General features: G+C 42.5%; 1 long non-coding RNA gene across 4 annotated transcripts in view; it reads left to right on the top strand.

Moving 5' to 3' along the window:
• LOC110300457 (uncharacterized) overlaps nucleotides 1-20,438 on the top strand; it is a 47,887-nt gene extending 27,449 nt beyond the window's left edge. For 2 of the 4 annotated variants that reach the window (XR_002378571.2, XR_015048720.1), the window contains exons 3-6: nucleotides 14,253-14,345; nucleotides 17,105-17,197; nucleotides 18,267-18,386; nucleotides 20,362-20,438. This is a non-coding gene — a long non-coding RNA (uncharacterized LOC110300457). Of the gene's footprint in view, nucleotides 1-2,083; nucleotides 2,222-14,252; nucleotides 14,346-17,104; nucleotides 17,198-18,266; nucleotides 18,387-20,361 lie in introns of all 4 variants that reach the window. The other 2 variants (XR_015048719.1, XR_002378573.2) reach the window with 2 other exon arrangements.
• Nucleotides 20,439-23,471: the final 3,033 nt, after the last annotated feature.

A 23,471-nucleotide genomic window follows, 5' to 3' on the forward strand; every position in this document is an offset into this window, starting at 1 on the left:
CAAAATTCAACCTCCAACAAACGATCTAGTCTCTCCAAAATCAACACCAAGTGCATCACCCCCATACTGCAAAGTTTTGGGCTGCCAGTTCTTATATATAAATGTATGACAGTACAACTTTTGATACCTCACTAAAAGGACATTGTTTTAAATTCTATCCTTTATAAGTCTAGTTTCTAGGAAAAGAATTACATAAAGTATTATCCCAATTTAGAAGTATCTTTAGAGACCTGTTTTCCTGGGGTGGCTCATGCCACATGTTGTTGTTTAAAATGATTACAACCCTGAGTTACCAATTTTAAGCTAACTTTCTGTAACCAATGTTACAAAGTTTTAATCATACCCAATACTCAAGCCAGGCAGTGGTGGCACATGCCTTCAATCCCAGCACTTGGGAGGCAGAGGCAGGCAGATTTTTGAGTTCAAGGTCAGCCTGGTCTACAGAGTTCCTGGACAGTGGGATATACAGAGAAATCCTGTCTCAAAAAAAAAAAAAAAAAAAAGAAAGAAAGAAAGAAAAAGAAAAAGAAAAGAAAAAAGAAAAAGGAAAAGAAAAGGAAAAAAGGAAAAGAAAAAAAGAAAATAACTTGAGAAGCTGCTGGCTCTTTAAGAGCAGATTTTCAGCTCCTGACAGCTTCTCCAGCTGTGCTTGACTCCCAGCTACAGTACAGGGTGACTTATAGTTTCTGCTATGAAAATTGAGACTACCTACTAAACAAGTTAAACTAAATCAAGAGGTGGATAGCCAGCATATTAAGTTGTAACCATTTTTTCTTTTGAACGTGAAACTGAAAAAGTAAAACGTAAAAACAAAATTCTAGGCCTTTAGGTCCTGGCTTGGGAATGTGGCCTTTGTGACTCAAAGCTCCAAGGTATGCTAATCATAAAACAGATAGCGACATTCCTCCACCCACCCGCTTCCTGGGTTCAAAGAGTGTTCATTCAAAGAAAGTCACCCTGACCCACCCTGACCATTGCTGGAACCAGCTATGCAAATGTGCTATCATTAGGGGCTCTTAGAAACTGTCTTGAGAAATAGCCCTCACAATTACCAGGAATTCCTCGTGACTCTTGTGACTTTGCACTTCCTTGTGACTCTTTTTTTTTTTTTTTTTTTTTTTTTTTGGTTTTTTCGAGACAGGGTTTCTCTGTGTAGCCCTGGCTGTCCTGGCACTCACTTTGTAGACCAGGCTGGCCTCGAACTCAGAAATCCGCCTGCCTCTGCCTCCCAAGTGCTGGGATTAAAGGCGTGTGCCACCACGCCCGGCCTCCTTGTGACTCTTAACTGGTATTTTTGGTATTTTCCAACAACGCCCTCCCCACCTCCTTGAGTTGTGGTTTCTTCCTTTAAATACCCCCTTATCCAGATACTCAGGAAGCCACGGTCCTCTACACCTGCATGGTGTATGGCCGTGGGCCCAAGAGCGCTCTTGAATAAAAATCCTCTTGCAGTTTGCAGCAAGACCGTTTCTTGTGGGTGATTTTGGGATGTCGCCTCTCCTGAGTCAGAACATGGGGGAGTTCTCACGTTGTGGATCTTTCAAAACACAGACCAACAATCATCCCAACAATGAAACAAAAACAGACATAAATTGACACATGGACAGATGGGTGCACCAAGAACAGACAATAGAGACAGAAGAGAATTTGAACCTGAACTAAGGATATCTCCAGTAGAAGCAGGACATCTCCTGATTTCCTCCTATCCCTAGGATGTAGGCTCCCCCAGCCTTGAGCAGGCTGGCTCAGACCTGTTCCATCATTGTGAAGGAGACCACCTAGGGTGGAGTCTTCTGACCTAGATAGGTCTATTGTTCTGCCACCTCTGCGCTTTTCTCCAAGCCACCACTACCTGCTGAGAGGCTGAACCTGTCTTCCCCAGACATTCCTGAATGAGCAACAGCCTGGCGACCAAGTGCAGACAGCCTGGTGACAAAGCATCAAGAACCTGGCATGGTGGGGGATGGGCCTTTCCCCCCTTTTAAGCTCAGACTCTTAACTTTGGGCCTTGATTAGTATCTTTGTCTTGGTCTTGTACTTCTCTTGCCATCTTTTCTCCATTCAGCCCCAACCTCCCCTTCAGGATCCCGGTTCGTGTAGCCATGGGTGGCTACAGTTGGCGCCTGGACAGGGACCTGAATACAGAAGGATCGATTAAGGGAACAGTGTCTTAGTGGAGCTCCATGAGAAGAGAGAAAAGTAAGAAGATGTATCTGGCACAGTAAGCAACATTTTGTATTCATGCTAGCACTCACTGGCTTTGAACTTCATCTTTTTGAAGTTGTTGTGAAAGACCCACAACGTGAGGACTCCCTCACGTTCTGACTCAGGAGAGGCGACACCCCAAAATCACCCACAAGAAACGGTCTTGCTGCAACTGCAAGAGGATTTTTATTCGAGAGCGTTCTCGGGCCCATGGTCATACACCACGCAGGGGTAGAGGACCATGGCGCCCCGAGTAGCTGAGTAAGGGGGTATTTAAAGGAAGAAACCACAATTCATGGAGGTGGGGAGGGCGTTGTTGGAAAATACCAAAAATACCAGTTAAGAGTCACAAGGAAGTATAAAGTTACAAGTGTCAGGTTATCTCTCAAGACAGTTTCTAAGAGCCCCTAACAATCTAAGAGCCCCTAAAGATAGCACATTTGCATTGCAGGTTCCAGTAATGGTCAGGGTGCCATTCTTTGAATTGAACCCAGGAAGCGGGTAGGTGGAGGAAGGAATGTCGCTATCTGTTTTATGACCAGTACCTGGAGCACTAAGCCACAAAGGCTACACTCCCAAGCCTGGGCCCAAAAGCCTCGAATTTTGTTTTTACTTTGCTATACTTTTTTAATACTTCTTCAGTTGGTGTAGGTGTGAAAGGATATGGGCTAAGTTGGGACAGCATTGACCCGGCGATTCCACTTAGGAGTTGACAGTAGAAAATGGAATTAGAAAATTCCAAACAGGCATTTGTCTGCAGCCTTCAAGAGTTGCTTCAGGCGAGAGGAGTAAGGTTTGAAGAACAATTGTTAAAAGATTTTTCAGATCAGATAGATTCTTGCTGCCCAAGGTTCAGAGGAGAGAGAACTTTAGATAAAAGAACCTGGAGAAGCTCTGAGAAACACCAAGGTAATAATTTTACCCTCTGCCTCTGGGCACTCATAAAAGATGCTATTGATGAAGAGACCTCCCAGGTATCAGATAGTGCCCAGGGAAAGCTTGAAGAATCTCAGGAAGAATGCCTGCCAGAGAGGACTTTCTCAGAAAAGCACCCTCTCAACCCTAAATTAGAAAGGTATAAAGAGGGCTGGAGAGATGGCTCAGTGGTTAAGAGCACCAACTGTTCTTCTGAAGGTCCTGAGTTCAAATCCCAGCAGCCACATGGTGGCTCACAACCATCCGTAATAAAATCTGATGTCCTCTTCTGGTGCATCTGAAGACAGCTACAGTGTATTTAGATATAATAATAAATAAATCTTTAAAAAAGAAAAGAAAAAAAAAGAAAGGTATAGAGATACCAATGGTGAGTTAACATTAGACAAAGAAGCTCATTCAGAAAAAGGAGCCACCAAGACGAGGACTGGCCTCTTTGTGAACCTTCTGCTCTACCTATGGCCTCTACTGTAGAAGATACTACTCAAATGGACATGCAACTAAGTAAATTAAAGTTTGAAATTAAGTTGTAGAAATTGACTAACGAGCTATAGGAGCTATAAAAAAAAATGTCAAATACAGGGAAGAACAGCTAGTCTGAGATATACCAATCACTCTGCTAGAAAAAGCTGTGAGTCAGGTTCATGGGAAAGGGCAAGATACATCTGACGTGCTATCTTTCCCTGTAGTTGAGATCATTGACCAGCAGAACAATAGAGTCAGACTTTGGAGTTCAAGGTGATAAAGGAGTTAATAACAGCTGTGGCACAGTGTAGTCCTACAGCTCCTTTTACACAAGCACTATTGGATACTATAATGGAGTCACATTTAACCCCCCAAGATTGAAAGACTCTAAGTAAGCCTACTTTGTCAGGAGATTGGAGTTCTGAATGGCAAGAAGCCAGTAAGAAAACTGCCACTTTGAATGCTCAGACAGGTAACCCAGATTGGGAAAATAACATGCTTTTAGGAGAAGGTCAACTTGAAGGCAATGCTAATTAGATTGGGTTTCCTGTTGGAGTGTATGCACAGGTTGCAATGGCTGCCCGCAGCGCTTGGAATCAATTACCGACTAATGAAATTTAACCAGTATTCGGCAGGCCCCTGGTGAGCTTTTCCAGGACTTTGTGGATAGGCAGTTAAAAGCAGCTAGTAAAATCCTTGGAGATTCTCAAATGGGAAATCCTTTCATTACGCAATTGGTTTATGAGAACGCTAACACAGCCTGTTTTGCAGCTATTCGGCCGCACAAAGGACAGACATACTTAGCAGGTATATTCGTCTTTGTGCAGATTAGGTCTTCATATAATCAGGGCTTGGCCTTGGCCGCTGCTTTACAAGGAACCACTGTACAAGCAATGCTTGCACAGAAATGAGGGAATAAAGCATGTTTTAAGTGTGGAAGTTTGGGTCATTTTAAAAATGACTGTCCTAGGAATAGAGGTGCTGAGAGCGGGCAATCAGGCTATGCTCCAGGGGTTTGTCCTTGATGCAGGAAGGGTAACCACTGGGCCAGAGGCTGTAAATCTAAGACAGATATTCAGGGTCGTCCCATGTCAGGAAGCAAGAAGAGGAGCCAGCCCACAGCAAGCAGCTTATGGGACCATGAAGCTGCGGCTCTGCCAAGGAAATCTACTTTTGAACTTATCAGGGCAACCCCAGGAAGTGCAGGATTGGACCTCAGGTCCACCACCCATGCAGTATTAACCCCAGAAATGGGAGTTCAAACTCTGCCTACAGGAGTTTTTGTACCTTTACCTACAGAAACTTGGGGATTTCTTTTAGGATGAAGAGTTCTATTGTAAAAGGTCTGCAGATTTATCCAGGTGTTATAGATAATTACTATGAGGGAGAAATTAAAATTATGGCTGCTCCCCCTCATGTTATTATAACTGTACCTGCTAATCAAAGAATTGCTTAACTTATATTAGTTGAGCATCCACTATCATCCAGATTTGTTAAGAATGAGAGAGGGCAGAGTGGCTTTGGTTCCTCTGATGTGTATTGGGTTCAATCTATTACTAGTCAGAGACCTAACCTTAAATTAATAATTGAAGGGAAAAGCTTTGAAGGATTAATAGATACTGGAGCTGATGTAACAATTATTAAGGGACAAGATTGGCCTTCAACTTGGCCTTTGTCTGATACACTTCTCACATCCAAGGAATTGGTTATGCCAATAACCCAAAACAAAGCTCTAAATTGCTAACATGGAAAGAGGAGGAAGGCAATTCAGGACAAATTCAGTCGTATGTTATGTCAAATTTGCCTGTTATCCTCTAAGGAAGAAATCTCTTGTCACAGATGGGCCTTATAATGTGTAGTCCTAATGAGGCAGTGACTAAGCAGATGCTAAGACAAGAATTTTTGCCTGGTCAGGGGCTAAGGAAGGAAGAACAAAGTATTAAGACTTTTGAAGTTCCCAAGCCTCATTCTAACACAAGAGACTTGGGATATTTTCCGTAATGGCCACTATCTTGTCTGCATCCCATACTAATAAAATTCAATGGCTTAATAATATTCCGGTGTGGGTTGACCAGTGGTCTTTATCTAAAGAAAAGATAGAAGCCGCCTCTTCGCTAGTGCAGGAGCAATTAGAGGCAGGGCATTTAATAGAATCTCAGTCTCCTTGGAATACTCCAATATTTGTTATCAAGAAAAAAATTCAGTAAATGGAGATTGTTACAAGATCTAAGAAAGGTTAATGAAACCATGGTACCTATGGGAGCTTTACAACCTGGGCTTCCGTCTCTGGTAACCATTCCTAAAGGATATAAAATTGTGGTAGATCTGAAGGATTGTTTCTTTACCATCCCTTTGCATCCTAAGGATTGTGAAAGATTTGCTTTTAGTGTTCCTTCTATTAATTTTAAGGAACCTATGAAAAGATATCAATGGACAATTCTCCCCTAGGGCATGGCTAATAGTCCTGCCTTATGTCAAAAGTTTGTGGCACAAGCCGTTCAGCCTATAAGACAGCAATGGCCAAGGATATACATCATGCATTACACAGATGATGTCTTGTTAATGGGAAAAGATCCTCAGGACCTGCTTTTATGGTATAGAGATTTACAACAGGCCTTAGCTGATAAAGGACTACAGATAGCTCCTGAGAAGGTACAGACTCAGGATCCTCATAATTATTTGGGTAAAGACTTACAGATCAAGCTGTTTTTCTCCAGAAGATAGTTATTCACAGGGACAGCTTAAAAACTTTAAATGATTTTCAAAAACTGTTAGGTGATATCAATAGGCTTCGCCCCTATTTAAAGTTTACTACAGGGGAATTGAAACCTTTATTTGATATTCTTAAGGGAGTCCTGATCCTACCTCCCCTAGATCTTTAAGCTCAGAAGGATTGCTGGCCTTACAACAAGTAGAAAGAGCTATTGAAAAACAATTTGTTACTTATATAGATTACTCTTTGCCTTTACATCTGCTGATTTTTAATACAACTCATACACCTGGGATTTTGTGATTAAAGCTCCTTTTATGTTGATACACTCAAGGATATCTCCTAAACGTAATATCCTGCCATATTATGAGGCAGTAACCCATATGATATACTTGGAAGAAAACAAGGACTGATTTATTTTGGCAAAGAACCAGACATCATTACTCAGCCTTTTAATGTAGACCAAAATACTTAATTAAAGCAGCATAGTACATATTGTTGCTTGTTCAAAAGGATTTAAAGGCACTATAGATAATCATTACCCTCAAGATAAGTTTATAAAATTTTTAAATGTACACAAGATTATAGTTCCTAATATGACATCTTTACAGCCTCTGCATAATGCTCTTTTGATTTTTACTGACAGCGCCTCTAAAGGGCGAGCAGAGTATCTCATAAATAATCAACAATCATAGAGAGTGCTGGGCTCTCTGCTCGCTAGCAGAACTGACTGTAGTACTGAATGATTTTCAGTCTGTAAATGATACCTTTAATCTTTTTTACTGACAGTCTATATGTGGCTAAGGCTGTTCCTCTATCGGGAACTTGTTGTACATTTCATTTCAATACACCAGCCAGATCTCTATTTTCACAACTACAAAACATCATTCTTACCAGAAAAAAAAATCCCTTTTATATTGGTCATATATGAGCTCATTCTGATCTTATGATTATAGGCTTAAGCCTATAACCATTAGAGTATCCAAGGCAATTTCTGAAAAGGCCAATTTTTAACTGAAGACCAGGAATGCATGCTCTTCTTAATTGTCCTAATGATTTAGAGGCAGTTTTTACAGCATTGAATTGCAGGGGCGTAACATCTTTTAGAGAAATTATTAGGCCTACTCAAAGCTTTTTGAATTTCATCTAACACTTGCAAGCCTCTATCTGGTTACCAAGATTCTGAAACATTAACCGAAAGCATAACAAATGAAGGCTGATTAAATACCATAACAGAAAGTACTTGTAAAATGTTAGATACATAATTTGTCAAATTACAGTCATAGCAAGTTACATTGAATCTAAAACCATACAGAGTGATGTTAATTTTCCCTACCAACAATTCATATAGTGGGGTAACACAGGCAAGTACATTTACCCATGATATCAATCTGAACCCATACAATTACTAATAGCACAATTGTCACAGGTTAAACGAGTCTCCAAACATAGAAATATTCATTTGCCCAACCATCAACACATGAAGCAAAGATGCATAAGCCATTATAAAATCTAACAGGAGACATGGAGTTGTTCGCAGAGTGTATGCCCAGTGTATGACCTAGCATTTCAGCCTGTAGAGTGGGTCGATGGATGCTGAATCTCTCTCCTGCATCTGCTTCCTGCTGACATTAGGATGTTGCAAAGGGTCCCAGGAAGGCTTAAATGCTAGGCGAAGTCTGGGCAATAGGGCATTTATCAAAAGCATCTGATTAACTAATCCAGGTGAAAGACAAGGAGAAATCACATTGGCTGAGCTGGTTAAGATCAGCCTTCAGCAAGTTCAGCACTGAGCAGCTCCACAGCTGATCCCTGAATGGAGTCTGTCAGCCCAGTGGAAATCTGCTGGGACAAATATAGGCTAGAAACGTAAATTAAAAGTGTCAGCTGGGTGGTGGTGGCGCACACCTTTAATCCCAGCACTTGGAAGGCGGAGGCAGGCGGATTTCTGAGCTCGAGGCCAGCCTGGTCTACAAAGTGAGTTCCAGGACAGCCAGGGCTATACAGAGAAACCCTGTCTTGGAAAACAAAAAAAGAAAGAAATTAAAAGTGTCTAGCAATTGTCAAAGGTAAAAAATTCCCAAGAGCAAGGGAAAACCCATTTCAAGAACAGGCAGGTATCCTTACCTAGAGCTCATCTGATCTGTGTGGCAGGCAGGCCCAAGTCTTAGGACTCTGATTCCCTGAAGCTTATGTGAACTTTAGTTTACAAAAGGATATACATTAGCATTTAGTGTTATATTGAAATCCATAGTTTAGAAATTTAGTTAACGCTGTCTGTTATAAAAGCTACAGGTTTGTAGCTATAGATATACAGATTGAACAGAGATGTTTTTAGTATGATATGAAGCATCTTTAAGTGTATATTCAGAAAACAACCAAAGGGAAATTAAAATCTTGAGCTTTTGACTGAAGTGTAAACTGCCAATGTTCCATTAACTTGGCAGAACTCCACTGATCAATGTGAAAATTCAGAACTTTGAAGTCACAATAGCATGTAAGAGAAACAACATGAAACACCTCCCGTTTCTTCCCACCATTTTTTATAATATATATATATATATGATTTTCTTTTTTTAATATTTATTTATTATATGTAAATACACTGTAGCTGTCTTCAGACACACCAGAAGAGAGCATCAGGTCTCATTACGGATGGTTGTGAGCCACCATGTGGTTTCTGGGATTTGAACTCAGGACCTTTGGAAGAGCAGTCGGTGCTCTTAACCACTGAGCCATCTCACCAGCCCCCTATATCTGATTTTCTTAGAGCTCCATTGACTCATTCCATAATTCCCTGTCCTTGAGGACCTGTGAAAATATGTATTTTATTTAGATTATAGTTAATATTTTATAGATTGTATTCATATTTAATTCATATTTTAACATATAATTTTCATTTAAAGTATTCCTTTAATATTTAATTATATGATTTTTATACATATATGTATATCTGTATATAATGTATACTTAATATATATATAAATCATATTCAGTGTTATAATTTATATTAAATACACATACTCTTCATCATGTATAATTTATATTTAATATGTACAGTTTTTCATCTAAAGTGTATAATTAATATTTAATCCATATGACTTTTATTTACTGTATATAATATATATTAGCATATATAAATTATATTCCATGTATATAATTTATATTTAACTCATATAATATATGCTAGTTTATATAATCTGAATTTGAAGCCACCCATGTGAATTCAGCTATCCTAACTGCTTACTCATGCCAGACCTGTAAGTCTGCAGTGCTGTCCTCTAGGTTCCTCTGGAGAAGGGAGGGGTCGGAGCGAGCTCCAGCTGCCCGCTGCTCAGGCCTCAGTGTCTCTTCATCAAGAAAGCATGAATTATACTCATTAACTACCTTAAAACAAGTCTCTAAAGCTATGAGCATGACCCCAATTAGGGAGAGTTATACTTTTTGTATCATAATTACTGTATGATTCATTAGTTGCAGTGGTAAGCTCTGCTTGCATTTGTTGTAATATGTGATTATATGAGAGTCCTGAGATAATACAAGGCTTTGCAGTGCCAGAGAAAGAATCTTTGGCAGTCCAATGTAAGACAGTAGGCTTGTTTGTTTGTTTGCTTGTTTGGGGGGATTTAGCTTTGGGTTTTTTTTGGGGGGGTGGCTTTTTGAGACAGGATTTTTCTGTGTAGCCGTGGCTGTCCTGGAACTCACTCTATAGATCAAGTTGGGCTCCAATTCACAGATCTACCTGCTTCTACCTCCCAAATTCTGAGATTAAAGGTGTGCACCTCTACCACTAGGCCTACATTAGTACTTTTTAAAGAATTCTGTTGGCCTCCAATACTGTGTGAAGGCAGTCCTCTCGACATTGGCCAGTGTGGAGCCATTGTTCTTGACTGACAACTGAATAATCTGCCCCAGTGTCTACTACAATGCCTCTAAAGAGATAGTTTTCAATGTATAAGGTCAACATAAGACATCTATCCTTGCCGGGCGTGGTGGCGCACGCCTTTAATCCTAGCACCTGGGAGGCAGAGGCAGGCGGATTTCTGAGTTCGAGGCCAGCCTGGTCTACAAAGTGAGTTCCAGGACAGCCAGGGCTACACAGAGAAACCCTGTCTCAAAAAAAAAAAAAACAAAAACAAAAAACAAAAAACAAAAAAAATAAGACATCTATCCTCTGATAATGACCTTGTCCATAAAGCTAAAATATTTAATTCCATTATACTCAATCCTGTTTCTCCTCCTGAATGACTGAATTTTTCCTTAAGCCTGATTTATTTTGTGTTGTCTGGATCAATTTCCACTTATGATCTGAGGCTAGGGGTTGCCCACTTGGGAGTTTAAAGGCTTATCATCCTTGTCATACTTGTGGAGACACTCTTTAGCCCAATGATTTCCTTTTTTTTACATTGTGGGCAAACATGAGGAGCTAGATTACTAGAGTTTTTTGCATTCATTTTTCCAGTGTTCTCTGTTTCCACATTCAAAGCAAGGTCCTCTTTGAAAAGTTTGCTACATATGAAAATGGCTGCTACAGTGACCACTGCAGAGAGGAGCTGCCAATATCTTGAGTGCTGTTACCCAACTACAAAACCCACCATGGCTAACTGGTGCTGTGGCAGCTGTACTGTGTTTGGTGGCTCCATCACATGCTAGCTGTCTGATCAGGATATCTGCAGCTTCATGAGTTATTGGCTGTTGTACTGCCCTTTTAATGTGAGCAGGAAATTCTGGCCAAGGCTCATTACCTTTCTGGCTTGAAGTGGCCCAAAGGAGTCACATTTTCTCCCTGATCAGGAGTTCTCCAGGCTTGCACTACAGAAAAGCGCATTTGATCAAAGTAATAAAAGAAACCATTCATTGGTACCAGAGTGTCACTAAATTGCCCCACTCCCTGAAGCATGTCCAAATTAATAGGCACATTATTGTTCTGGTTTCTTTCTGCAGTTCATCACATTAATCATAATATTTTGCTTTCCATGTTAAATATTGTTTGGAAGCTAAGGAAGCTTTGCATATTTGCTTATAGTCCCCAAAGAGTAATCATGTCATCTTAGTTAGGGTTTTATTGCTGTGAAGAGACACCATGAACACAGCAACTCTTATAAAGCAAGACAGTTAGTCAGGACTTGCTTACAGGTCAAAAGTTAAGCATAATATCATCACGGCTGGGCGCATGGAGGCAGCAGGCAGACATGGTGCTAGAGAGGAGCTAAGAGCTCTCCATCTGGATCATCAGGCAGCAGGAAGACAGAGATAGACATTAGACCTGGCTTGAGCATTTGAAACCTCAAAGCCCACTCCAGGGACACACTTCAGACCCTCTAGGGTCTTTGCTTCAGGAACTGCCTTGAGTTCCAGCCTTGACTTCCCTTGATGACAGACTGTCACTTGTAATAGAAAAAAAAAAAAAAAAAAAAAAGACCTTTACTCCCCAGTTTGTTTTTGCCCAGCTTGTTGTTTTGTTTTCCCACAGCAACAGACACACTAAGCTAGGCCAGAGTACAAATCCAGCTGCACCTTCTGTAAGATGCTGTTTGTGTGTGCATCCACAGTGAAGACTGAAGCATCATGTTCTGTTCCCAAGGCATAGTGTACTTGGGTTGAAGAGAAATCTGTCATTGCAGGGATCGGGGTCATTTGAGGATGTAACTGTGGACTTCATATGGTAGGAGCAGCAGGAGCTAGATGCTGCTCAGAGGACCCTCCACAAGGAGGTGATGCTGGAGACCTTGTGTTCTTGGGTGAGACTAACTCCCCTCTAAATCTACTTAGCAACTCCCTTCTGCTTGGTTGATAAGTAGAGGATAATGGCTGACTTTTGGTAGTAACTTGATAGACATGTTTAGACACACTGCCATGCACATTTATGTAGGACAGTGTGTCTTTGGGGTACACTTAGAGATGAATAGGGATCAGATGATGGGAGTTGGTGAGTGCCAGCTCAGACATTCTTCATATGTGGAACATTTAAAATTTCTCTGACAGCTATTTTGAAATATTCAGGTATTTTGCAACCATAAATTCCTGGCTAAGCTATTGAGCATTCTTCCCAAGTGCACCCCTGTGGCTCTTCCATCTCTTGTATCTTTTCTACTACACTCTAATATCCAGAATTTTATACCTTTGAGGTAGGTTATAGCTTGCAAGCATGATGAGAATGCACTGGGTTTTGTTCTGTATCTGTCACATTTTACTTATGTCTTCTGACATTGCTGAGGAGACAGAATTAAAAAGTTCCATGTACTTTCAGACATTTTGAGGAATAAACCAAATGTTGTCTTCGTTAGGGTTTCTATTGCTGTGAAGAGACACCATGACCCCAGCAGCTCTTGTAAAGGAAAACACTTCATTGGGTCTGGCTTACAGTTGGGAAGTTTAGTCTATTATCATCGTGGTTTGAAGAGTGGCAGAGTGCAGGCAAACAGGATGCTAAAGAAGGAGCTGAGAGTTCTGCATTTTGATCTGCAGGCAACAGGAAGAGACTATGTGCCACGTTGTGCATAACTTGAACATAAGAGACCTTAAAACCCACCCCAATGACACATTTCCCCCCCCAACAAGGTCAAACTTAATCCAACAAGGTCAATGCTCCTAATAGTGCCACTTTTTTATGGACCAATCATTCACACACATGAGCCTGTGGGGGCCAGACCTATTCTAAACACCATGAATGTGTTTCCTGCAGGAGAGAGCAAAGATGAATCAAGCAGCTCCCACTGAAAACTCTGAGCCCTAAGCCAGTGTTTGTCTTTATGCCACAGGAGGATGCGCAGAAGCATTTCCTCATTGGGATCTGTTGAGCGATAGTGTTAGACCTGTGAGGGAATGCTCCCAACCCTTTATCCTTAAAGGAGACCTAGACATCTGCTTCTTCTCTTCTTCTCTTTACCGTGGCTGTGGGCTAAGGCCTCCTGCAGCTCAGCATCATGGCTGCAGGCTCTAACATGACTACCATTTCAGACTATTGTATCATTAAACTTCCCTCAAGCTGTATCCACGTCACTGTTGTTTATATACTCCACATTCTTTTCCTGGTTCCTCTATGATGGCTCCCTCCTTGCTTATGTATCCTGGGCTTTATGAACGGTGCCTCAGTGATGAGGGCAGTACAGCTTTCTCTGCAAAATGTTTCTTTAAAATAAATCAATAAATGGACACCTACTCAACAGTAGGAGAGTAATACTCAGGAGAATTCGTTATATTTAGTCATATTTAGTTTTGTCTGTATGAAGCAGGTCTCCTGTATGCCACACTGATTTTATATTTCTTATATAGCACAGTTTGAATTTCTGATCTAGGAACCTGGGCATGTGAGGCCACTGCTGGTTAACTCAGTTCTTTGGTATTGAAATCAGAGCTTCTTGAAAACTAGACAAGTGTCCTGCCACCTGAGCTACATCTCCAGTCCCTGAATCTATTTTCTATAGGAAACACCAAGCTACCTTTCTATTTCTGCTAATTAGTAATTTAATCACCAGTTTCTGAAGCTTCCAGTTGACCTCATGCTTTACCGAGGACTCAGGACGTCCTCTTCACCGGGGACTTCGCATTATCCTTGCCTGTGTCCACTTTTGCAGTCATCCTAATACCCATATGCTGGGCCACAGTTGAGAACTCCTGGAAAAGCTATGGCTGATTCTTTGTCAGGCCACTCACCTTACTCATGGTGTCCTAAGTAACATTTAACTTCTTACCAACTTCATCTTTTGTCTCCTGTTCTCATCTGCTAATTAAAATTTTAAAAGTAATTATGTTGTATGATGTACTGTGCAGTAGTGCCACTGGACAGTAATATTCCAGAGAATGAAGGACATGAGTTTAAAACTAACAAATTTGAATGCGCCCACCACAGTCCAGTTCAAAACTGGTCTTGTCGTTTGTCTTCAGGGGACTTAACTTAGCATTTTGTCACTGTTTCTGTCTGATGTCCAATTTATAGGGCACTGCACAACCAAACCTGAGCTGAACTTCAAGTTAGAGCATGGATTTGGGCCTTAGAGTAAAGCAGAAGCCTCCTTCTGGAACTTTCCAGGTCTGTGAAGGTACACTGGGCAAAGGAGGCCAGGCAGGCAGACAAGAGTTTGCTGGGTACTGGTCCTGGTGTGCTGCTTTCCCGTTAATGCAGACTCAGTCCTGAAGACAGCTGAGCGTGTGAGTCAGACACACGGCTCTGGCAAGCCTGATGGGGTTCTCCTCCCTTTCAAGCCATCTTGCTGTTTTCATTGAAGTGTGTGTGTGTGTGTCTATAGGAACCAAAAGAGGACATCTGATTCCCTTAATTTGAATTACATGTGGCTATGAGCCACTTTATGTGGGTACTGGGAACTGAACTGAACTGAACTGAACTGAACTGAACAAGTGTAAAAGAGCCATATGCACTCTTGACTGCTGAGTTCTCTCTCCAGCCCCAACATAGCTACCTAGTCTTATCAGCTCCCCCTGGGGTCCTCTTCTCTCAGCTTTCTGGACCTAGAATCACAGGTGTTTCATCTAGCCCCCTTGGGTTATGGGAAGCTGTACTCCAGTTCTCATGCATGTATGGCCAGCACTTAATTATTCCACTGAGCCATTTCCCCAGCCAGAATTATATGAATTCATTTAACAATGACTTGTCAGACATGGTAGTTCACACCTCTAATCCAAGCATTTGGAAGACAGAAGCAGCTGATTCTCCATGAATTCAAAGCCAGCCTGGTCTACATAGTGAGTTACAGGACAGTCAGTACCCCATAGAAAGACCCTGTCTCAAAAAAACAAACAAAAGATTAAATTGTCCTAGCAAATATCGCCATGACATTTACATGAGGATACTAAGGCACTGTCTTAGTCAGGGTTTCTATTCCTGGACAAAACATCATGACCAAGAAGCAAGTTGGGGAGGAAAGGGTTTATTCGGCTTACACTTCCATACTGCTGTCCATCACCAAAAGAAGTCAGGACTGGAACTCAAGCAGGTCAGAAAGCAGGAGCTGATGCAGAGGCCATGGAGGGATGTTCTTTACTGGCTTGCCTCCCTGGCTTGCTCAGCCTACTCTCTTATAGAACCCAAGACTACCAGCCCAGGGATGGTCCCACCCACAAGGGGCCTTTCCCCCTTGATCACTAATTGAGAAAATGCCTTACAGATGGATCTCATGGAGGCATTTCCTCAACTGAAGCTCCCTTCTCTATGATAACTCCAGCTGTGTCAAGTTGACACAAAAATAGCCAGTACAATTGACCCCTTGTCAACTTGACACACAAACACATCACTAGTAAGCCTCAACCCTTACATTCTTATTCATCCCCAAGATCTAAATAACTTTAAAAGTCCCACAGTCTTTACATATTCTTAAAATTTCAATCTCTTTAAAATATCCATCTCTTTTAAAATCCAAAGTCTTTTTACAATTAAAAGTCTCTTAACTGTGGGCTCCACCAAAACAGTTTCTTCCTTCAAGAGGGAAAATATCAGGGCACAGTCACAATCAAAGCAAAAATCAATCTCCAACCGTCCAATGTCTGGGATCCAACTCACGATCTTCTGGGCTCCTCCAAGGGCTTGGGTCACTTCTCCAGCCATGCCCTTTGTAGCACACACGTCGTCCTCTGGGCTCCAGATGCCTGTACTCCACTGCTGCTGCTGCTCTTGGTGGTCATCTCGTGGTACTGGCATCTCCAAAACACTGCGTGACCCCTTCAGTCCTGGGCCTTCAATTACAACTGGGGCTGCACCTTCACCAATGGCCTTCCATGGCCTCTCACAGTGCCAAGCCTCAGCTGCTGTGTGACCCCTTCATGCCTTCAAAACCAGTACCACCTGGGTGACCCTTACACATTACCAAGTCCCACTGCAGAAGGAGTACAACCTTGCCTATCTCTGGAACACAGCCTCTTTGTGCTTTCAGAAAACACTTCCCAGAAGATGTCACCTCAACGATGCTGGTCTCTTCTTAATCACCGCTAATTTCTTAGCTCCAGCTAACCAGCATCAATAGTCCCAGTAATGCAAAGTTTTTGCTTTAGTAGTTCTGGTATCTTGTTAATCACAGCTGATTCTTCAGCCCCAGCTAACCAGAACTACAAAATCTTCACAATAAAAACAGCAATGGCCCTGAAGAGAGTCTTTAATTTTCCCTCTGAAATTTCACAAAACAGGCCTCCATCTTCTGCACTGTTCTCAGCATTATCTTCCAAGCTCCTACACAACATCTGACAGAGCTCTTAACAACGAATGGATCTTCAAGCCCAAAGTTCCAAAGTCCTTCCACAGTCCTCCCCAAAACATGGTCAGGTTGTCACAAGAATACCCCACTCTGCTGGTACCAATTTGTCTTAGTCAGGGTTTCTATTCCTGGACAAAACATCATGACCAAGAAGCAAGTTGGGGAGGAAAGGGTTTATTCGGCTTACACTTCCATGCTGCTGTTCATAACCAAAGGAAGTCAGGACTGGAACTCAAGCAGGTCAGAAAGCAGGAGCTGATGCAGAGGCCATGGAGGGATGTTCTTTACTGGCTTGCCTCCCTGGCTTGCTCAGCCTACTCTCTTATAGAACCCAAGACTACCAGCCCAGGGATGGTCCCACCCACAAGGGGCCTTTCCCCCTTGATCACTAATTGAGAAAATGCCTTACAGTTGGATCTCATGGAGGCATTTCCTCAACTGAAGCTCCCTTCTCTATGATAACTCCAGCTGTGTCAAGTTGACACAAAAATAGCCAGTACAGGCACTATATATTTAAATTAGTAAAGAATATGGTTATTCATGGATAGTGATATTTTTTATATTATTTTCGGTGTTTTATATATAGTACCTGTCCCAGTTGAGACCATCCAGGCAAATGGAGAGAGACACTGGTATGAAGTGAAAACCACCAGCAGCGATACATGAAGAGATGGCTGAAGTAAGCAAAACTCTTAATGTGGACTCAGACTACTTGTGATCTGAACAAGAAGAGTGGAACTGTTCAGGAAGGTTTCCTTGGAACTTAGCTCCTGTCAAAATACACTGTTCCTCCATCCTGAGCCCTATACCATGCAGGCTGGAGAAGAACCTGATAATGGAACTGAGAAATTCCTCCCATATTCTAAGCATCTTCATCCCCCTAAGAAAGTAAAATAGCATCACAGTATATTCAACATATTTCTCAGGAATGTCTTTCTGTGCAAAGGTAATATTCAATAAAAGAACTTCAGATTCAAGACACCTCTAGTCATTTCAGGAAATTTTTCAAATCCTTAGCACTTATTGCTCAAGATATGGTTCATTTAAAGACAAAATCCATTAGGTGAAAAATCAGCAAATAATAAATTACACAGGTGAGAACCTCTATAAATATACTGTTCAGGAGTCTTCATGGGGAAAAAAAATCACATCTCACAATACATTAAGAAGCTATGCTATGTAGTAATAATTTTTATATATAAGTCCCAGAAGCGCGTTCCTGCTACCAATGTATACATTCCCAAATGAAAGACACACACACACAGCCTCTATATTTTGATATGCCTTAAACATGCGGCAACGGCTGGACCACTTTCTAACCTCCACGTGGTTAATCCACCTCCCCTCAATAACCCCAAGTTATTACTTACTAATTCTATATTCTATTCGGCTGCCCTGGACCCAGAGGGCTGCTCAACTGGGCTGCACTCGCCCAGCTCCTTCACATGCAACTATGACTCCCTTTTCTCCACTATTCTCAGGCCATCTCTCCTCCTCTTCTCCCAGCATGGAGTAGCTCCTCCTCCAAAGTCCCACCTCTGTCTGCCCTGCTGAACCATTGGCTGCTGGCATCTTTATTTACCAATCAGAATCAACTAGAGGCAGGGTCCTTCAGTGCAGACACTCATGTAAGCAGTTTGGAGAACCAAAATTAATATTATAATACAAGCAGAATTAGGCCAAACCCACTAAATGCTAGGACAATGTGTACAGTGACTAAAACAAGTTCTTCTTTCTTCTTTCTTAAGGCACAGCGCAAGGTTCCACAGAAGATCCAGCAAGGGGAAAACCCTATTCCTGTGCGGAAACATACCGCCAATGGCCACAGCACGAAAGGAATCATACATGCAGGGGAAAGTGTGGGTGTGGTGAGTGCTGTGACATTTTCCATGATAAGTCAACAGTCACTGAACACCCGAGGACGCAAACTAGAGAGAAGACCTATGAATGCAAAGAATGCAGGAAAGGTTTCTACTTCAAGTCACAACTCTTGGGACACCAGAGAACTCATACAGGAGAGCAGCCCTATGAATGTGAGGAATGTAAGAAAGCCTTCTGCCATAAGTGGCTCCTAACTTTACATCAGAGAACTCGTGCCAGTGAGAAGCCTTTTAAATGTGAGGGACGCAAGAAAGCTTTCTTTTACAGGTCACACCTCATTCGACATCAGAGAGCGCGTACTGGTGAGAAGCCCTATAGATACAATGAATGCAAGAAAACCTTTTTGGCAGAAATCAAACCTTATACACCAAAGACCTCATGCTAGCAAGAAGCCCTATGAATGTGAAGAGTACAAGAATGTTTTCTATAGTGAGTCAAACCTCACTTTACAGCAGAGAACTCACACAAGGGAGAAGCCCTATCAGTGTAGAGAATGCTGGAAAGCTTTCTACAGCAAGTCAAAACTCCTTCAACATCAGCAACACATTCAAGTGAGAATCCTTATTATGTAAACAATACAGAAAAGGTTCTCTACAGCAGCTGTTTCTCTCTTGAAATTAGATTTCATTCAAAGGGGAAACCCCAAGAGTGTGAGTGACACAAGGAGCATTGTCATTTAAGTCAGTCTGCATTACACCTCACTGAACCCAGAAAGTGAGCTCTAGGAACGCAGATGAATGAAGCATTTCTTCTCTATTTCCAGCCTCTCTCCATGACCAACTCAAGAGAAATCCTGGGTAATGCATGAACCCTTGCTATAGAATGTCGGTCCTCACTTGACATCAGAGAAAGCATGCTGATGAGACCAATGAATGCAAACAATGTTTGAAAATGTTCTTCTACCAGTCAGGTCTCAAGCCAGCTCTAGGAACACACAGAGGTGCAACATACCAGGACTGTACAAATGACAGAAGGATTTCTACGCAAGTGGCCTCTTTCTGCATAAGCGACTCATACATGTGAAGTAACATATGTGTTTAAAGAAAGTCTGTATAATTAGTGAAGCCTCAGTTGACTTCAAGATACACAAGGAGGTTGGTAACCCTATGAATTTAGTGACTCCAGGAAGATTTCTAATGTTGTATCCGGCCAGCAGCTCACATGTCTGGGTTCTAGCCTGGAAAGGCATTTTGGAAACCTGGAAGAGAAGAGGGGCTAGGAGGCAGAGATAAGGACGGAACCAAGCGGAACCAAGACAAGGCTTTGCTCAAGGTTCAATTTTAATGTCAGCAAACATGCTTTATAAAGAAGAGGGGAGGCCCGTCCCTGGCCAAGCAAGTTCCTTTGAAGATAGGTCAGCCTTTTAGTGGGAACTCGCAGTTCCAGTTCGGTGTTAACTCCAGAAAATTCTTGGAAGAAAACCAGTTCTGGCCTCAGGCAGGTAGTGGCACATCAAAGAACAGCACAGCAGGTGGCTCCACTGTGCTGGTCACAGTCAGCCTTGCTAGGCTGGAAGGAGGTAACATTCTAACATGAAACAATGTCAGTCATTCAAAACTCATAGAGACAGGGGAATTCACTAGATGAAAAAAAATGTAAGGGCTGTAGGAAACTTGGAGTGTTTGTATCAATATTCTCTGAACTGAAGCATTTCCATTCTGGAAGGAGGCTTGTTGGTACTCAGAAAATTGACTCACAGGTCTCAGGAAATCCCTGACTAACAAGATTCACACAGTCCCTTTCTCCCCAGCGTGATAGAAGCAGTACCAGACACTAAGGCAGGAAGCTCATTAGTTGAGATGTCTAGAGGACAATCTGATCTGATGAGCTGACTGCAGGTCACTCAGAGAAATCTGGAGCTATAGCTTACACGAGATGTCCCCATGCTAGTGTGGGCTTCCCAGTGGCACATTTGCCATTGGGTTGTCCGTGCTCATATAATGTGGTCTCCTTTCCCCCCAGCTTGGAACCTGCCTGCTCTAGGGTGGAGCTACCGGCTCATTCGTCCTGCCACGCCTACCTACTGCTGGAACCTGCCTTTGCCGTCTGGAGGCACACACGTGTTCGTCCTGCTACTGGACCCTGAGTTACTTGGCGGGAAATTGGGTTCCCTCTCCCTTCTTTTATAAACTGGGTGTCTGGAAATATTAAATTGAGCCTCGAACAGAATCTGTTTGTCCTGGCTTCATTCTTTTTTTCCGCCCTATCTAGTTACCTCTCTTTCAGCCTGAACTGCCCTTCTTCAGTCGAACCGTTCGTGTTGTGGACCGCGGGCGGGCCGCAACAGTTAGCGCCAGAACTGGGACCTGAGGAATGGCAGAGGGATGCTAAGAGAAACGACTGCTGTGTGGAGCTCCACAAGAAAGAAAAGAATCTTCGTATCGAGGAGCATCGGAACAACGGACAGGTACACATGCTAGCGCTAGCCTAAAAAATTTCAGTTTTGTAAAATGTTGCTGAGGATGCGGTAGGATACGAAGCAAGTTTGAGGCGGTGCTGACCCAACACTGTTTCTGCTTGGAGTCAGCAGTTTCGTTAATCGGAACTAGATACGGAGACAGGCGGTGTGCCGCAGTTTTTTTAGAAAACTGCTTAGGTGGAAGAAAGAAGGGTTCAAAATCATAGATCAGGCAATTGTGTTTAGTTTTCAGGAGTTGCTTAAGGAAAAAGGAGTAAGGCTTGAAGTACAATTAGTAAGAAATTTTTTAGATAAGATAGATAGCTGTTGTCCATGGTTCAAAGAAGAAGAAACGATAGATTGTGGAACCTGGGAGAAAGTTGGTGAGGCCCTGAATATCGCTCAGACAGATAATTTTACCCTAGGTCTCTGGGCGCTTGTAAATGATGCTATAAAAGATGCAACTTCCCCAGGGCTAAATTGCCCTCAGGCGGAGCTTGTGGTATCTCAGGAGGAGTGCCTATCAGAGAAGGCCTCCTCAGGAAAAGATCTTCTTAACTCAAAAATTGATAATTGTGAAAACTCTGATGATGGACTGAATTTTAACAAAAATCACTCAGATAGAAGAATGGCCCATTACCCTAATGAGAATTGGTCCTCTTGCGAATCTCCCGCTTCACCCATAGTCACCACTTCGAGAGGTGCTACGCATAGGGACACACGGCTAATCGAGTTAGAATTTGAAATTAAGCTTCAGAGGCTGACTAATGAGCTTCGGGAACTAAAAAAGATCTCAGAAGCGGAGAAGAGTAACTCTTCTGTAGTTCACCAGGTGCCGCTAAAAAGAGTTGTGAGTCAGACTCGTGGGAAAGGACAGAATTCGTCTAATACGCTGGCCTTTCCTGTGGTCGAGGCAGTTGATCAGCAAGATGCTAGGACCAGACATTACCAGATCTTGGATTTCAAGTTGTTAAAAGAGTTAAAGGCAGCTGTTGTGCAATATGGTCCTTCAGCCCCATTCACTCAAGCATTACTGGACACAGTGGCAGAGTCAAACTTAACCCCCTCAGATTGGAAGACTCTGTCCAAGGCTACCCTGTCAGGAAGAGATTTCTTGCTTTGGGATTCTAAATGGCGAGACGCCAGTAAAAAAACTGCTGCTTCTAATGCTCACGCTGGTAACCCAGACTGGGATAGCAACATGCTTTTAGGAGAGGGTCCATATGAGGGACAGACAAATCAGATTGATTTTCCCGTTGCAGTGTACGTGCAAGTTGCGACAGCCGCACGCCGTGCTTGGGAAAAGTTGCCAGTTAAAGGAGATACTAGTGGAAGTTTAGCTAGCATTCGGCAGGGTTCTGATGAACCATATCAGGACTTTGTGGACAGGCTGTTGATTTCCGCTAGTAAAATCCTTGGAAGTCCAGACACAGGTAGTCCCTTTGTTATGCAGCTGGCTTATGAAAATGCTAACGCAACTTGCCGAGCTGCAATTCAACCGCATAAGGGACAGACAGATTTGGCGGGATATGTCCGTCTTTGCGCAGACATAGGGCCTTCCTGCGAGTTCTCGCAGGAAACCCACGCGCAAGCAATGTTCTCGAGGAAACAAGAAAATAATGCATGCTTTAATTGTGGAAGTTTGGATCATTTTAAAAGTAATTGTCCTAAGAACAAGGGCGCCAAGGGTAGACAAACAGGCCGTACCCCAAGAATTTGTCCCAAGTGTGGGAAAGGCCGCCACTGGGCAAAAAATTGTAAACATAAACCAAGGGTTTTAAGCCGCCCGGTGCCAGAAAACGAGGAAAGGGGTCAGCCCCAGGCCCCGAGTTACTCAAAGAGGACAGCTTATGGGGCCATAAATCTGCTGCCCAGCCAACAAGATCAGTTCTTAAACTTGTCAGGTCAAACCCAAGAAATGCAAGACTGGACCTCTGTTCCACTGTCCACGCAGTATTAACCCCAGAAATGGGAGTCCAAACTCTGCCTACCGGAATCTTTGGACCACTGCCCACAGAAACCTGTGGCTTTCTCTTGGGACGAAGCAGTTCTATTGTAGAAGGCCTGCAGATTTTTCCAGGTGTTGTAAATAATGATTATGAGGGAGAACTTAAAATCATAGCCGCTTGCCCTCGTGGTGTTATAACTATACCTGCTAATCAAAAAATTGCTCAACTTACTTTGATCCCTTTACGCCAGTCACTGTATAGATTCTTTAAAAGTGAGGAGGGACAAAATAATTTTAACTCCTCGGGCGTAAATTGGGTGAAATCCATCACAAATCAGAGACCTAACCTTAAATTGACTCTTGATGGAAAAGGCTTTGAAAGATTAATAGATACCGGGGCCGACGTAACAATTATTAGAGGGCAAGACTGGCCCTCAAACTGGCCCTTGACTGCTTCCTTGACTCATCTTCAAGGAATTGGGTACGCCAGTAACCCAAAACGTAGTTCCAAATTACTAACCTGAAGAGATGAAGAAGGGAAATCAGGAAAGATTCAACCGTATGTTATGTCAAATTTGCCTGTGACCCTGTGGGGAAGAGATCTGTTGTCACAGATGGGTGTTGTTCTGTGCAGTTCTAAGGAGATGGTGACTGGACAGACATTCAGGCAGGGACTCCTGCCTGCTCGTGAACTAGTAAAAAAAGGACAGGGAATTAAGACCTTTA

The sequence above is a fragment of the Mus caroli genome, unplaced genomic scaffold (genome assembly GCF_978045245.1).
Source record: "Mus caroli unplaced genomic scaffold, Mus_caroli_1 scaffold_10, whole genome shotgun sequence".
NCBI classification, from domain to species: domain Eukaryota; kingdom Metazoa; phylum Chordata; class Mammalia; order Rodentia; family Muridae; genus Mus; species Mus caroli.